Source organism: Triturus cristatus, chromosome 5_1, assembly GCF_964204655.1.
Source record: "Triturus cristatus chromosome 5_1, aTriCri1.1, whole genome shotgun sequence".
Classification (NCBI taxonomy): domain Eukaryota; kingdom Metazoa; phylum Chordata; class Amphibia; order Caudata; family Salamandridae; genus Triturus; species Triturus cristatus.
The window spans coordinates 522444214-522461692 of NC_140587.1; positions in this window are offsets into that span (position 1 = coordinate 522444214).

The window sequence follows — 17479 nt, forward strand, 5'->3', positions numbered from 1 at the left end:
TTAAGCGTACGGGTACTTATGAGTTTGGGTGTACGTGAATGTGCTGACTCTTGAAAAGTAAGTTTATTTATTCTGGTTGGCGTAGAAAAAATATTGGTAGCACCTCCCGTGGCCCCATCTGGGGTGTCGGGTGTGAAAGGATTCGTCGAACGTGACACAGCAACTATAGGTGTGGACACAGCTATAGAAGTAGCTGTGGGAGCGGATGCAGAAACAGATGTGCTTGCCGGAACTTGTGACTCGATTTGTTGCTGTAGGGATACGGGTGCTGGATCTTGGCGTTGGACCTCCCTGGTATGCGGTCTATGTGGGGCGGAATTAGCATACTCGGGAGCTGCGTCATCTAAATATGAGGAAAGAAAAACATCTTCTGCGGTTCTAGGATGCCCCTTAGGATGTACCTTTATTGGGAACAATGGGGGTGGCAAGTCTCTCGGTATCTCTGGAGTAGCCTTAGGTAATCCTTCGGCTAGAAGGGGATACATACCATTCATAAGGGCATTTCTTTGCCTATCTACTTGTTCTGATTTCACTCGGATACCTTCCTCAATTAATAGATTTTCTCGATCTTTGTTTGAACTCCCTTTACTCTTCTCTTCCTGTCTACGTGCTTTTTCTGTACGTCTATGAGATTCTTTACGCCATAACTCAACGGCGTCTTTCTGTGACTGTCTGACTTTCCTTTTCCATAACTCTTCCTCGACTTTCATGATGCACTCTGCATCCCAGGTTCCCGCTGCGGGCCACCTCTGACTTTCTGGTAATCCCTTGGTGTAGTCTACCCATAAATCAAGAAATAATATAGCGTCTAAGCCATGTTTGTGATACATGAAGTGCCCTGGAGTGTCCCTAGGAGGAATAGGGACGGCTTCTTCGAGTACCCCTTTTCTAGTAGCGATCTGTCTTAATTTCGAAAAGAGCGGCATATTGACAACTGATCCGATACTTAATCTTGAACACACTTAATACAAAAGCACAATAATGAACAACCATTCATACCACAATATGCAGGACGTTTAACACATTAAACATTAAACATTAAACCTTTAACTGAAACAACAATGATGATCGTCTGCGTAACTAATCACCAAGCTTAATTCTTGACAATAACTAGATACTTCGGAATACTTGATATACTGCTAAACAGTACAGATACACTGCTAAAACAGTGCAGACCGGATTTGTGTACCCAAACCCGTCTTGACCGGCACAACCTATGTGCACGTCAGAAATGCCTCCCCAGTAATGGTACTCACCGGGTAGCTTCGGAAACGGAAGGCCTCGGTAACTTGAACTTGAACCGGACTGGACTCGACTCGACTCGTCGGAAACTGGGCTTGACTTCGAACTGGTGGGTCTCTGTATACCTCGGATCTTGCTCTCTCAGCTAGGCTCTGGTCGGGATACTTCGCACTTCTCACCGCCTCGTCTGGGTGTTGATCGCAGTCTCAGTCGCCCCCGCTTGACCGGAGGGAGATACAGGAAATCCTGCTGGTACGCGTTATTGTCCGTCCAGCTGTGGCAGGAGACCGGGCCTGCAACTCACCGCCGGCGCGTGAGATGAGAAAGTGTCCCTGTTCGGGCGCCATCATGTGGTAAATAAAATTCCTTTACCTGGACTTAATTTGATACAGAAACATTATAAAATAGCTCAGTAAAATGAGAGGCAGAATCCGTGATATTAGAGGTTCTGAATGGGCTTTATTCCAGTGATCGATTATAATCGGTTGCTCCAAGTTCCATCACCACGGGGGTTCAGGAAGTGAAGTACATACTTTATTGACAAGAAGTAACTTTTATAGTACATACATTACAATGAAGCGAATGCAGTAGGCGTAACAATTGATAAGGAAAATGACGATTTATCTGCGTAACCAAAAAATGGGTGTAATAAGGAGTAAAAAGGAACATAATTGGTTATGATGTCATATATAGGTGGATCTATAAGATAATACTTGGCCTAGATGCGCGCGCAGCAGCATGACGTGTAATTGACGTGTAACTAGGGGGTGAAGGGGACTTGACATTTAGCTCTACATGTGGAGACAAAAAGTCTGGGGGGTCAAGTCAACCTAATCCCAAATCATATCTAACATCCTATGTTTAAAGAACTATGTTATCCACAAAAGAAGGACTCTTGGACAGAATCTATTCTATACTGACTGTGCGTGCGTGTACAAGCGTCTAAGTGTCTACACTGAATGCGAGGGGGTAGGAATATTCCATGGTAACAGGGCTATGAATTACTTGCATGAGGACAGAGAAACCGGGCCTTTTGCTTGGTAACTGGAAGAATGTTTACTTAAACTACTAGGCAGGAATGCATCGGCTGAGGGGGAAGCAGATAATTCGAAGGTGAAATACAGTTCTTGGCAGAGAATAGGCTGATGTCAGGCTTCGTGAGCCGCGCAGAGAATGAGACAAAGTTCATGGTCACAGATGCAGGCTCAGACTCGAGGTTTCAGAGGCAGAAAGCAAGAGGAGTTTGATGACAGGATCAGGGCCTACTTGCCTGGACTGTAAAATGGCATAAGTGAACCATATAAAGCCGGTGGCCTTTCATATTTAGGAATGGAATATCTGGCCTATTCATGGCGGATCTGACAGAGGACATGTTGACGGTGGACGCACATGTATTTGCGTCTTCATAACTGGAACTGGAGGAAACATACATGTACTTGTGACATGCACATGGAACCGTTGGGGTCCAAGATAGGGGACATAAATGACCAGAAAAATCCATATTTCCACAATAGGGTCAAAAGTTGTTCTTCCCATGTCCTTGCTAGGCTTAGGGTTTGGCAGCCATTCAATGATCTCATTGGTCTCAGGACAAGCAGATTTCGCGCATGCGTAGTTGCCACAAGGAAACAGAGACGTGGTCACCCTCCAAGGCCCAAATATGAAATATTAATAAAATCAGAGAAGAATATGTTAGAATACAAAATTAAATGAATTCACTGTATCCCACTTACTTCTACTCTAACCCCATTTACTTAATAAATCTTTTGCATTAATGGTTTAGTAAAACTTGCATAGGTTAGTTTCAGCACAGAATGTGCATTAGCGCGAGGGTTTCAAACAGCCATGTTAAAAGCTATTGGGCAGCTGCAAAGATTTCCCCCCAAGTGACAGAAAACGTCATACCACATAGATGTGGTAGACGCATGCGTAGAAGAGTTCCCGCGTTTTTGGCGGCAATTTTTAGGACACTCCGGTTATTCATTAGTAAAGCACATAGAAAAGCTTCCCCTCGATACGATATGTAAAATGTGGTGCAAAATTAGTGCTTACAGACAGGTTGGTTATAATGTTACAGGTTATTCGAGAGGATTGCATACAAGCAAGCTTCTTTTTAATACGAAACCTTGCTCCATCACCAGCTGGCTTAGTCTAGTAACTTTGAGGACTCCAAGTGGAGTGCTAGTTCACCATTCGCTTGATACTTTCCTCTCTTTGGCTTGATGGGGGTTAACCGAAGCTTGGAAGGGGAAGCAACATTGATAAAGTGGTTTTAGGACTTCAGGTAATGGCTCGATTCAGAAGCAAAGTACCCTGGGCAAAGTTTTTGTCCTGTACCCATTAGTTAGAAGCACGGGAACCACGCTACTCACCTATTGAAATATGGAAGTGTGTGGGAGGCTGCCTTGAAGCCAGGGTGCAGTATTCTAAAGCCCAAACTCCCACATTCACTATTCATTATAGGTGAAATACCCACACCAATGCTCCCCTCACACCTGTGATTTTCCAGAGGACTTTGAGTCACCTTTCATGAAAGGGATGAAGAACAAGAAGGCTGGAGAAGGAGTGAGAGGCACCCCATGCTGTGAATGGGCTGATAGCAGCACATACATTTGTCAGGAGAAGAAGTCTTTCTATGTCTTTAGAATGTTGATTCCCCAGGTGGGGAAGGAGGAGTGGGCTTTTGTGCCACTCACATTTTATCGCATATCCCCCTTGATGTGCTGCAGGAACCACTCTGGCATTCCTGGATGGCAGTCGCAAGTCCCCATATATCCACTCATTGCCATAAAACATCTGGCAGAACATGATGACATCATGGCACACTGTTCCGCCCTCCCAAACACATTACATCTTGGCCTCAAGGCCTCAACCTCAGGGGAAACTCCTGCGAGCCTGAACCTGACCACTGACAGGACAGTTCATGAGTCCCTAAAGGCTTTGTAAATGCATTGCAAGACTTGGTTGGGACACAACATGGGGGAAAAGCAACAACTGAAAGGGCATGTAAATATGGCATAATTCCAAATATTGGCTTGCAGACACTTGTTATTGGTGATGATATATGTAGAGAGTAGGGTTTAGGCAAATATAATGATCAATTACACAAAAAAGGTCCAAAAAAAGGACATTACCAGGGTAGTTGCAGATGAAAATATTAGCATGAAAGCGCAATAGTCATCTGATTTCTATACAGTATGGTGAGTGGCATGAAAAGTGTGGATCTAGGACTGGAGGCTGAGTACATTTATGCATTCCCTACAGGGATCAATGTTTTTATGCCATATGCAAAGGTTAAAATCCCTGCAGGTCCGCTAAGTATTCCGTCCATCTGAGATTGATTAACTGAGTACCAGTGAGTTGGTTAACAATAAACAGACGTTATCTGTCAATAGCGCTAAGAGACATTCTCTTAGTGGTAAACACGTGGCCTACTGCTATTCCTCTAATGTTTTTTTTATAGATAGTGAAGATGCATCACCTTTGCAGAAGGACCTTGTACAAACAGAGTATATTTCTGTAGATTCTAAGCACAATATGTTGACGTTCTTCTAAAGTACCCAACAGTTTCAACTTAAAAATGTCATATAGTAAATTGCATTTGCAGCTAAAACACAAACATCATATACATAAAAAAGCACTGGCAAGGGCAATTGTTAGGGCTTTTATGTGCCAGCGTGTGCAAATAATATTTCTGAATTTCTGCTTTAGCATATTAAAAGGTCAACCAATTGGTTTAAAGTTCAAAACATCGCAGTTTTACCACAGATTGCATAATATTTAAAGTATTGTTTCCTTGAACGTTCCAACCACTTTAAAAGAAAGTGTTAGACTCTGATATGAAAGAAGCCAGTTGCCCTTGTTTGTCCCCCTTTGCTTGGCAGGAGGCCACTGTTTAGTTGCTTTTAGAGCAGCCTCATTATCAGTTGGAGTGGGGCTACACCGCTTTGCAATTCTGATAAACCCATTAGAAAATTGTCAAGTGCCACTATAATTTGAAGGGGCCCTCAAGGTTTTCCTCTTAAGATGCTGCAGTGAGACCTATATAGGAAAGAAGACGGTGTGAATATGTGAACTCGTTATGTCTTTCAAAAACGCTTGACATTTATTAATGGAAAACTTCTAAAACTTCTAAGGAACACGACACAGAGAGATATGAAAAGCAATTTCATGCTTAGCCCATGATGGTATTTACCATACTCTCTGAACCTTTGAAACTATGATAATTAGTTTGCAACTGACACGTCACATTATATTATGGATACTGCACCTTGGATTTCTCATGTTGGTCAGCTGCATTCTACCTATTCTCATTGTATGAGATTTCAGAAGAGAGTGCATTGCACTTTAATTGCTCTTTACATTTTTTAAATGTATCACGGAACTAAGGTCTCGATTCCCTCAGATTATGATACGCCCGCCCGATTTAGAATCAGGCAGACCATGTTTTTTCGACGGTGGTGACTATGTCGTCTCTCCCGTGCTCAACCCCCTTTGAAAGCCTGATGAAGTAGGGGGTCCACAGAGGTTTGGCTGTATGTTCGTCCACCTAATTTAGATGGACGGACATACAACCGTTTTCAATACCCATCACCCTAAGGTAAAGCCAGGTTGTACGGGGCATTGAAAAGTGCTGAATGCCTCCTCACCATAGGAGGAAAAGCCACGGGCGAGGCGACATTATTGTTTTTTTTCAAAACAGAATTCCACTTAGGGATTATTTTTTTAAAAAAAATTAAAACTTGACAGAGGCATACGGTAAACTTACAATGCATTGATAGGAACTGCTGTCACAGCGGTTTCCGAAAAAGCTGGAAAGGACTGCTGGGCCAGAGGACATATCTAAATTTGGCTGGCGGCACCACTGTCAGGGCGACGGAATAATTCACTACTTTACCTCACCAAATTATAAATCATGACCTCAATTTTTCACCAGCTTGCCAGCCCCCCACCTCAAATCTATAGGGCTTCTGATTAGATCTGGATATCTCGGTTGAATGGACCAGCATGATGGACATCATAAACTGCGGATGTGTGAGTTTAATACCTTCTATCTTTTTTGTCTGGAGGGTGGGGTGGTTGCAGAAAGTCAAACCCTATTATATCTGCTCAGAAATGACAACCCAAAACTGCATAGTTGCTATGGGGTCAGCACTCTACACCCTCATGTTTACTACATGCATCTGCTTGCTGTGATCTACAAACATGACAATGGGAATTTAGAAATATATACATCAATGACACCGAGATAGTGGTTGTCCTAGTGGGCATAGAAAACGGTTGCACAGTCCGGGTACTGCACTAGATGGAGATGCTATTTTACTTCTGAAAGGTTTCAAAACAGAAAACCTTGTTATCTATTGATTGTCCACCAGCTGGACATCTGTACATCTAATAATTGAATAGATGTACCACAGAGACACCTGTTGACTACAAGCTTTCTCTTTAAATATACATTGCCACACTTGTTAGGTCTGCCTATTTTTATCCACAGATGCCCAACAACATAACACTGTTCCTGGTTCAGGGCACAAAAACTCTTTTTGGCTAGTTCTCATGTATTCACCAAACCAGCAAAAGGGAGACAGGACCATTGTGCCTCAGGGAAATGGTTCCTGAGCTTGATGTGAGACAACCCAACATCAATAACTTATAAGGTAATCACTGTCTCACATTGATATCCAAACAAATGTAATCTCCCGCCACAAATAACCTACCGCATTTGAAACCACAATGACATCTCCAGCCTCAGAATGTCCAAATGCATGAATTTTATCACATGTAATTGCCACCTGTCATCAGGAGTAGCTTAAAGGATGACCCTAACCTGCATAATCAAGTAACACATGAACTTATGCGCACATTCATCCCACTCAGTGTGAGGCAGGTTATCACCGAATATCATTACTTATTTGTCACCTTAACTTCCTTAGCTGTAATTCGATTCCGGATTTTACAAAACTCCAGTACCCTACCAGTCCCATACAGCTAAAGAACATGGATAAGACAATCTACCTCAGGTGATACACATTTTGGACTGCGGGCAGGAACTTCACTCAGCATCTTGCACCTATTTGATAGGCGCCAGTATAATCCTTTCATGGAGAATATGTGGTTCGGTGTTAAGTCAGTCAACTGAATTCCAGAGGGTGATAAACCCTCTGGAATGAGACTCATAGAAGCCAGCTAAATTACCTGAAATCTCTTGAGCAAAATGTGTCTACTCTCAGAGTTTTATTCAATTCAAGAAAATAAGATTTAGGATTATAATGATCAGAGCCACTCTGTGGGGACCAACTTTAAGTGCATGACACGCCACATCTCAGGGGGCTTCACTGGCTCCAGGTGCATACATGCGCTCATTTGAAACTCCTCACACGTACTGTCATGGTACTACACAATTTAGGCCGCACCTACCTGTAAAAGTGCACCCACTTCCACCAACCACCCAGACACCTCGACCCCACAGGACTTCTACTCACACACATTCCACGCTTACACAGAGCCAGATCAGGAGTACGAGCATTCACTTACATCACTCCTAAAGTGTGGACAAGCCTCCCACTCCAGATCAGAGTCTCCTCCTCTCTTCTTGAATTCCACAGGAGGCAGAAGACCTGGCTTTTCAATTAACCAACCTACCATAGGCCGGACAAGGCTCACACACCTACTCAGCGCCAGCATACCCTCGCAGATAATATTGCGCTTCATGACTACACGACATACCAACATAATATAACATAATATGATTACCAATACAATATTCTGCCAGCACTGACAAACATATACACTCCAGCCCTGAGATGACTCATTTCAAATATCTCAATTACGGTGTACAATTCCTGCTGTATTTCATCACCCTCCACCTCCTCAACTTCCTGTACCCAGATTGCAGATACTCTAAAAAGCATAGCCAATCTTCTAACTCCCCCACAAAAAGAAAGAGGCATGATGTGTGGTCATGCACCATACAAAGACACATTGGGGCTTATTTATAAACCCCTTGCATTGCTGGTGTGTTACTTTTTGTGATCAGCCTGTGGCGTAAAATATGCACCACACTGCGAAATATTTAGAAAGTGATGCATCTAAGCATATGCGTCACTTTGTAGACCCCTGCGCTACATAATACATTATACCTGCATCAGGTATAATGTCTGCAGGATGGGCATTCCCCTGCAAAAAAGGGTCGTAGAAGTGGCACAGTGAAATATATCAGATTTCACTATGTCACTACTAGGAAGCCACTGCGTCAAATCGTTACGCCTGCCTCACAGCAGGCATGAGACTGATGCAGGCCCTTTCACATGGGGCTTGCTCCATGTGAAAGTACACCGTTGGAGTTGTGTCTGTTTTCAGACACACTCCAGCAATGCGCCAATTTTGCGCCTACAGATACATCAGGAATACTGACATATCTGTAAATCCTTGTGACATGGAGCGCCGTAAGTAAATACGGCGCATCCACGGTGTCGCAAGTAGGGCGCACTGAAAAGTGTTACATCGCTGTTTTACCGCAGCGATGCAACACTTTTCATTAAAGAGGCACGTTATGTTAAAGTGGTCATTTCCTTTGAATGAACGGGGTGTAATTAAGGCAGGGTTATATAATATCAAATCCATATTCTTCAAAATAACTCTTATCTATATTCCAGATTTACAAGGTGTAGTTACTATCCTGTTTTGCTTTTAAAACCATTCTAGTACTGCCTACTGTTCTCCCCTTTTCTCCCTTTTATGGAGTTCTTCTAAGACTGCAGCTTCCCACCATCTTCTTGCAGTCTAGCCTGATTGTCTACCCTCAAAATGTGGTGATTTTATTCAAAAGAGACCCCTGCACCTAATGTGGAAGAGCTTCTTTTGTAAATAACACGCCTGCAACAAAGTCTAGAGGCGCTAAATACTTGCTTCCAGCTGTGTGCAGCATAACATCTTCTGTCTGGACAAACAAAATGATTATTATAAAAGTACCTGTCGAAGCAAATATTTGAAAAAAAAACTGATCTCCTATGGAGAGACCATGGCACAGTTACATAAAAACAATTTGCCAATCATATTTTAATTTCTTCTTTGAATGAGACCTCCTAAATAGTTTCCTGTCTGTGGTCAATCTCTGCATTCTAGGAGCCCTAACAAGCTGCTGTGCTAACTTCTCTCTCTAGCATGATCCAATAGGCTCCTTGGAAATAACCACAATCTACCACATGGTCCCTAAGGCGCGCTTCATGTGTTATGACCATACATCTCAGAATAGGGTAATACGCTAGCTTTCCGAGTGAACCACTTTTAAAGCTGTCACATTTTAATCAATTAGGGCCATTAGCATCAGCTGTATCTTCTGCTTTCTACACTCAGCATGCTTAAATCTGCACTCATTGAAATCTCCAGAATACTGGATATTTCTACTGGTCTACAGTAAGTGCCTTGGTTTCCATGGCTCTGGTTTCTCGATGTTAGCACATAGAACAGCAGCACAAAATCATCAGTGCTGTCAACTGTCTGTGAATTTATTCCAAGCTCCTCCACAAGCAAGCATAGACACTCAACTAGTCATAGTGGCATTTATTTCATTTGCGGGGCGCAGATTTCAACCTTCGGGCAATTTCACCATTTTCTGCTGGTTTTGCATCCCCAAGACCTAGACTACAAAATGTAGAATCCAGACGAATGCTCTGCAGCACAAGAATTCCTTGTTCCCAGCATTGAAGAAGGCATGTAACGAGAAATACTGTTAAGAGGCTGAAAAATATAAATATCTTATTTGGTAATTGCACTAAGTCAAAAACACAGCCTGGCATCTGACAGCGCATGAAATAAAGTTACCCAGCAGGAATCCTTGCGTGTGGTACTTCCCTCCACGGCCCTCAAGTGACTCAGGCACCACACCATTCACCTGCTGGGGTAGTTGCTTTCAAGAGTCCTGTCAGGGGTCCAGACATGTAATCAACTTAATACCATTATCTTTAATGAATTGAATCGACCAGCCCCTCTGAAAGCAAATGTGTTAGGCGTTTGGCTATTTTTGACACCCTCAGAGCAACCCCAACTCTGCTTCCCAGGCGTAAAAAAAAGAGAAACAGCAAATATCTCTCTTTCGAAATTTGCTGAAAAATGTCACCCACCCCTTCCAGTCAACCTTAAGAAGGGACATAGAACTATCATATCTACCCAGTCAGCTTTAAATAACGTCACCACCGGTGGGGTCTGTTTGTCAAAGATAAAAGTTAATTGCTTCAGAATATGCTGAACCAGGCACCTATAGGTTAATGGAATCCATTGACATTCCATGACAGTAGTTATATCTAAAACCCCCCCTTTTTTTGTTGTTGTCAAAATTGTTTTTATTAGCATCAAAAAAAGAATGACAAACAGAACAGACCATGGCATTTGCATTATAACTGAGTGGACCAGCAAGCGATGATGGGGACAATAACAGAGTACCGACCCTAAATGAACCCAGAAGAGGCGAGCTTCCCCAATAGTAACATACGCTAATGGAGGGGTACAGTAGAGCTGAAATAGGGAGGGGAAGCAGGCCCGGAAATTACGCCCCGGGGAACTCCAGTGGGCGTCAATCGGGCTCTAACAGTCCGGCGCTGGTCGGGTACTCAAAAAGCGAAGTCCAAACATCCTGCTGACACTGTGCCATGAAACTGCAAATCCGTTTTATAAACACCCCCAACTCCCCACAATCCCTCCCGCCCCACCCGCCCCACCCCATAAATCATAAGAGAGAAAAAGAGAAAAAGGAGAGAGAAGGAAAAGCAAGAGAGAGAGAGACAGGGGAGGGACTCAGAGAGGGAGCCCGAAGGCCCGGTGCTGGGGAGAGGGAGGGGAGAGGCCCATCCAGAGCAGAGACAGGACAGAGTCTCACCCAGGTGACCCTGCAACTGCGAAACATACGATCAGGAGATGCCACCCATAGCCGCTTCGGCCGACTACAGTTGGAACAGCCGTAAGACCCTGAGCTGGGGCGGACAAACCGCCGCCGGCAAACCTCTAGAAAGGAAAGTCACCAGTGTACCCCACTTGAGCTAAAATGCGGCATAGTCCTCCCTGAAGATGTCCGCCATTCTTTCTAGACTCAGGAGTCTCCAGAGGCGGGCATGCCACATCGAGGCCGTGGGTGCCGCCTGCTTCTTCCAATTGGCGGCAATAGCTACCTTCGCCGCCCCCAAGCACAGCCACATCACGGCCTTATCCGCTCTGGTTTGGTAGCGCAGGGAGGGATCTCGAAGGCCCAACAGCGCTGTCGCAATGGAGGTGGGGATCGGATAGCCCAGCATAGATTTAATTTGCGCCAGGATCTCTTCCCAGAAGGGGCGGATCGTAGGACAGGTCCACCAGATGTGCTGAAAGTCCCCCAGCAACCCACAACCCCTCCAGCAGCGGTCAGAGGTGCCTGGGAAAATACGCCGCAGTTTAGCTGGATATAGGTACCAATCCACCATTACTTTCATGTGAGCTTCTCGTAATTCTATCGAGTGGTTGTGCTTGGAGATGTCCGACCACAGAGCCTCCCACTCCCGTTCCTCAATCGGTCTAAGCATCACCTCTTCCCATTTAGCCTTAAATCGCGGGGACGGGGAGACCACAGTGGCCAGAAGGTGGCCATAAAGAAAGGAGATTGCCCCCTTCATGGTTGTGGTAGTGCGCACGAATTTTTCAAACGGTGTCTGGGGCCTGTGGATCGCTGCCTGAATCTCCTGTGATTGAAGCCAGTGCCGGAGCTGGAGGTATCTATAGTGTTCAGTTTGCGGAAGGCTAAAGTCATTCCTACATTTGGAGAAAGTCATCAACCGAGACCCCCTAAAGAGATGTCCGATCATTAAACAGCCCCCCTCCTCCCAAGCTGCGAATGGCCCTCTAGTGAACGCTGGCGGGAAGGCCGCCAGCCCATGAATGGGGGTGTGAGGGGAAGGGAAAGTGGGCCACCGGTCGTCCGGAGACAGGGAGTCCCAGACCCGCAACGTTGTTCTGGTGGGCGTGCTGATGTACGCGTTATCCGGTCTATCTCGTTTCGGGCGCCACGCTAAATCCCAAATAGTCCGTCCCGCCACCGATCTGTCCATATGCAGCCAATGTTTGTCCGATTCTCTTTTCGACCATTCTATCAACACGCGCAGTTGCGCCGCCTTATAGTAGAGGTGGAAGTCGGGGAGGCCCGCCCCGCCCGCAGAGCGAGGCCTCCGCAACATGGAAAATGACAGACGGGCTCTTCCCCCCTGCCAGATATAGCGGGAGCATAGGGAGCGCATAGTCGAGATAAAGGAGAGGGGGACATCAATGGGAAGGGCTTGAAACAAGTGGAGCAGTTTCAGCAATATTGTCATTTTAAGCGAATGAATACGCCCCAGCCAGGAGATGAACAACGGCTTCCAGCGCGCTAAGTCAGCCTTAATGTGCGCAAGAAGGGGGGGGAAGTTGGCCTTATACAGATCTTCCACGGATGGAGTGAGCTGAACTCCCAGGTATTGGAGCGATGTAGTCGCCCATCGGAAAGTCGTGTTCTGTTGGAGGCGCGAGAGCTCTTCCCCCTGAAGCGTAAGATTGAGGATGTATGACTTGTCCAGGTTAATCTTGAACCCCGCCACCCGTTCAAAGCGCCGCAGCTCTGCATGGAGAGTCGGGAGCGACGTGGAAGGGTGAGTGAGGGAGAGGAGAACGTCATCAGCGAATAGGGAGATCTTGTGGTCCTCTCCCGCAAATGTAATACCCGTTATCTGTGTGTTGTGTCGAATGGCCAGCGCCAGGGGCTCAATGCTCAGGGCAAACAAGAGGGGGGATAAAGGGCAACCCTGTCTAGTGCCCCTAGAGAGGGTAAACGGAGCTGAACAGGTCCCATTGACCTGAACACGTGACGTAGGAATCCGATAGTTGGCCTGAATCATTGCGATAAAGGCGTCCGCAAAGCCCATCCGACGCATGGTGGAGAAGAGAAAGCCCCAGTTCACCCGGTCGAACGCCTTTTCGGCATCAAGACCAACCAGGAGGGCTGGCAAGCGTCTTCTAGAGGCTTTTTCTATGAGATGGACAATACGTCGTGTGTTATCATGCGTTTGCCTCCCTGGAATAAAACCTGATTGGTCGGGATGTATCAGCGCTGCCATAAGAGCATTGAGCCTAGCGGCCAGGATAGAGGAATACAATTTAGTGTCCAAGTTCAACAGCGCGATTGGGCGGTAGGAGGAACAATGATCCTTGGGTTTCCCCGGCTTTGGGAGGACCGTGATAACCGCCTCCGCCATGGACGGGGAGACCACCCCCTGAGTGATGACGGCGTTAAAAAGAGACTGCAGACGTGGAGCCAGGTCCGGCGCGAAGGTGCGGTAGAATAGGGCTGTGAGGCCATCGGGTCCGGGAGCTTTATTTAGTTTAAGCGCCATTATGGCTTTGGTGACTTCCTCCAACGAGATGGGGGCGCAGAGGTCCGCGTTGGTAGAAGCGGCAACCTGGGGAAGCGGTAACCCCTGCAGATATTCCTCCTGCACCGGGCCCTCTAAAGAGTCCGACGAATATAGCGCGCTGTAGAAGGAGTGGAAACAGTCCGCCTTCCCTGCATCGGAGTGAATGACCACATCCGCAGCATCTCGTATCCCCTCAATATATTCCTTGTCCCTTTTAACTCGGAGTTGTCGGGCCAGGTGTCTCCCGATCTTGTTCCCTTGGATATACGAGGTGTGGCGTAGGCGCAAGAGAGTAAGCTCGGCCCTGTTGGCATATATAGACTTCAGTTTGCCCCGAAAGCCGTAAGAGGCCGCAAGGTGAGGCGGGAAGGCTTGGCCTTATGGGCCTGCTCCGCCGCCACCAGCTCCTCCTCCAAACGTTCCCGTTCCGCTGCTCTCTGCCGGTTGAGCGCGGAGTTAAGTGCGATGCACTTGCCCCTAAGCACCGCCTCAAAGGCGTCCCACCGTATTAGCTCCGAGGTCTCCTCCGCACCATTGAGGGCAAAGTAGTCGTCTATAGCCTCCCGTAGAGATGCGCGCAGCACTATGTCCCTGGTGAGGGAGGCGGGGAAGTACCACTTGCGCTGGCGATCCCGGGGGCCAGCCCAATTAAGTGTGATCGTGACCATACTATGGTCAGAAACGGAGAGGGGAAGGATCTGAGCATCTCGTAGGGCCCCCGACAAAAAGCGATTAATAAAAATATAGTCTAAACGGGAATATGACTGATGGACATGTGAAAAATGGGTGTAATCCTTCGTGGAAGGATGAAGGGTGCGCCACGCATCGCAAAGGCCCAGATCAGATAAGCGTTGTTTTGAAGCCGTGGAAAAGGAACCCAAATCCGCCCTCTGCGAATGCGAACTATCCAACTCCGTCTGCCAAACCAGATTAAAGTCCCCCATCAAAACGACAGAGCCTTCCGCAAACTGTTCCAATTCCGTGCAAAAAGTGGACAAGAACCCCGCCAGACCTGTGTTGGGCGCGTAGAGGGAAATTAATGTGCAGGTCTGCCCCCTTAAAACCCCCTTTACCATCACCCACCTCCCCGTCTTATCCGAGCATACCTCCAATGGCTGAAACTTCACCCCGCTATGAAACATCAACACTACCCCCCTGTGCTTGGTGGTGGCTGAAGAACTGTACATGAGTGGGTATGACCTATGCCGCAACCTGTGGTCTTCCCCCTTACGCAGATGTGTTTCTTGTAGTGCAACTATGTCTAGATGATGGTCCGATATGTACTTCAGCACCCTCTGTCGTTTCTGGGGGGAATTAAGCCCTTGTACATTCCAGGAGCCTATGGATAAAGCCATCGTGGGATTGGATGAAAGCAACCATCATTAGCAAGGCCCTAGGTCTGCCCCCCTGCCCCTCCACCCCCCCTCCCCCCGGAAGATCCCCCCGCCCTCCGTGCCAAGAAAAGAGAAAGATAGAAAGAAGAAATGGAAAGAAGAAAAATGAATAGAAATAACCAAGATAGCCCAGATCCACACAACATCCAAGTGAACCCCCTTTTTAAACATAAACCTGTTGTCCAGACCTCTGGTTGTTTCATATAATCCAGGACTAGAATTCCCCCCTTCTGCACTCCACCACTCTTGTGAACAGCTAAGCAGGAGAAGCCCTATGTTCCTACTTGAGTGCAACCAATATCCTTAGAGAAATCCCATTCTCTTTCGGACCTGCTAGTTGTCCTGGATGCTAGTTAGTCATATCAAACAATTCACCCTAAATTCCTGTCATTTTAATGATCTTTTATCACCCCTTCCTCTCACCCTGCCCAAATCAAGGGTCCCTTCATTAACGATGCTCTATAAGGGATGGCAGAGACAAAGCAAACTAAAAAAGGGCTACTCTTCTTCATGATCGTGCTGCAAACAAAGACAGAGGGGATGCGCTTCATTCAGAATGTGCACCAAGTAGAAAGTTTGAATTCACATGAACATTAACATGAAAAATAATAGCATTGGAACAATAAAACATTGCACCTAAACTCCCCCATATCTTATCCCAAGCCCCGCAGCATTTCCTCTGTAATACTGCACATATGCCAAGGCATCAGTAGGTTCTGCATGCCCCTTGGCACTAATTTCAGCACAAATGCCACTGTAGGATCTTTTCTTTAATCGTATAGATGTATGTACTCATTACAAGGTGGGCTATTTCAGCCAGAGTGAAATAACAATTTGTAGATACAAGTATTACAGGGCTCGGAATTAGCAGGTCTGAACTTTCTGGACTTGATAATTCCAGGCCCAGAGTCACCAGCACTCTCAGAGAAGCTGAGGGGCCTGGGACTGTGGCAGCAGTTTGCAGAGCCCTGCCCACTCCATGCACCAGTCCAGGCGAAGTAACCTCTGGCACCCCTTTCTCTGTTCTTTTGGTTACTTTTTCCTGCTTGCTGGGCTGGAGCCAGTTTTGTAATTGCTTCTTCTCTTTAAACATTTTTGCTTCGTCCAAGCACAATAAGGCAAATGGGGACCACGGGAAAGAAACTCAGTGATTCTTCCCTGTGGTCTTCTGGTATGTTGGAAAGCTCCAGTGCTTAGTTTATTCGCACAACAGTTGGCATCACTGGAATCTTTGTGGCCTCATTCTGGGGTGGCTGTGGCTCTGGAGGGTGCCTCTTAATTTCTCTCAGTGTTTTTCTGGCCTGTTGTTGCTGCAATCTGTTTGAGTTGTTGCAAGAAGTAGAGACTACAGTGTAAGCAATGCTATGGTAGGTAACCCTACTGTAGTCACATGGTGGGAGAGATATGTCATCAAATGCGGTAAGGGACACATTACATATTTTATATGAGGTGGGGAGGAAGAAGTTATGCATGTGTTCTGCAGAGTAAACGCAGTGAGCAAACACTGCTAAATGAATGCACGCACTCGCTGTCATTTTTAAATACCCGGGCCACGCCTCAGGTACCTTTATTTTAGCTCTCCCGTCCCTACGTCACGGTCATGACCATCGGGACCCAAACACAGAGGGCGATAGCTCTAAACACCCCTCCAGGGATTATCATAGCCCACCCGCCTAAACATAGCATTCCTCCTTAACCAACAACAACAAAAAAGAAAGAGAAAAGAGAGTAGAAAAATACAACGAAAAAATAGAGAAGTAAACATTCACATTCACACTCACACGCAGAAGAAAATCCTTCAAACAAGATGACCTGACTGGATGAGGTCGAAGATTTAACTTTCTTTCCCTTGATGACTGACATCTTCAATTGGCTCACTAGGCACCCCAGCCAGGGACGAGGTATCTCGATTAGATGGCAATGGGGGTGGCTTTGCTGGTGAGCAGCTACTCCCCATTACGGCCCCTTTACACACAGCACTTTGGGTGAATAAAGCGTTCCATGGGTGTTGCTGTGGGAGTTCCCACGCAACATCCATGAAACCAGACACATTTCCAGATTCACGAGGATTCGTAAACCTGGAAATGCGTTAGTATGCTACGCACCCTAGTGGTGGCGTAGTGAGGTGCAACGGCGAGAAATGTTTTCTTTTGTTCTCGTTTTTTTCCTCTTTCAATGCATGCTGCATTCTAAAGCATGCATTGAAAGAGGAAAATACCTGTAGAGATTGTTTTTGTGGAGGAAAGATCAGCTTCCTGCACAAAAACAATCTCCCCATGATGCAGGCATCCTTGCACCATGGGGAGCCTGCCAGCTGTTTGTGTGCCAGCACAGGGGAGAGCACAGGAGGAGAGCACAGGAATGCAACATATCCTTGTAAATATGTCGCATTCCTGTGCTCTGAAAGTGCTGCAGCGTGGCGCAGCCAAAGGGCTT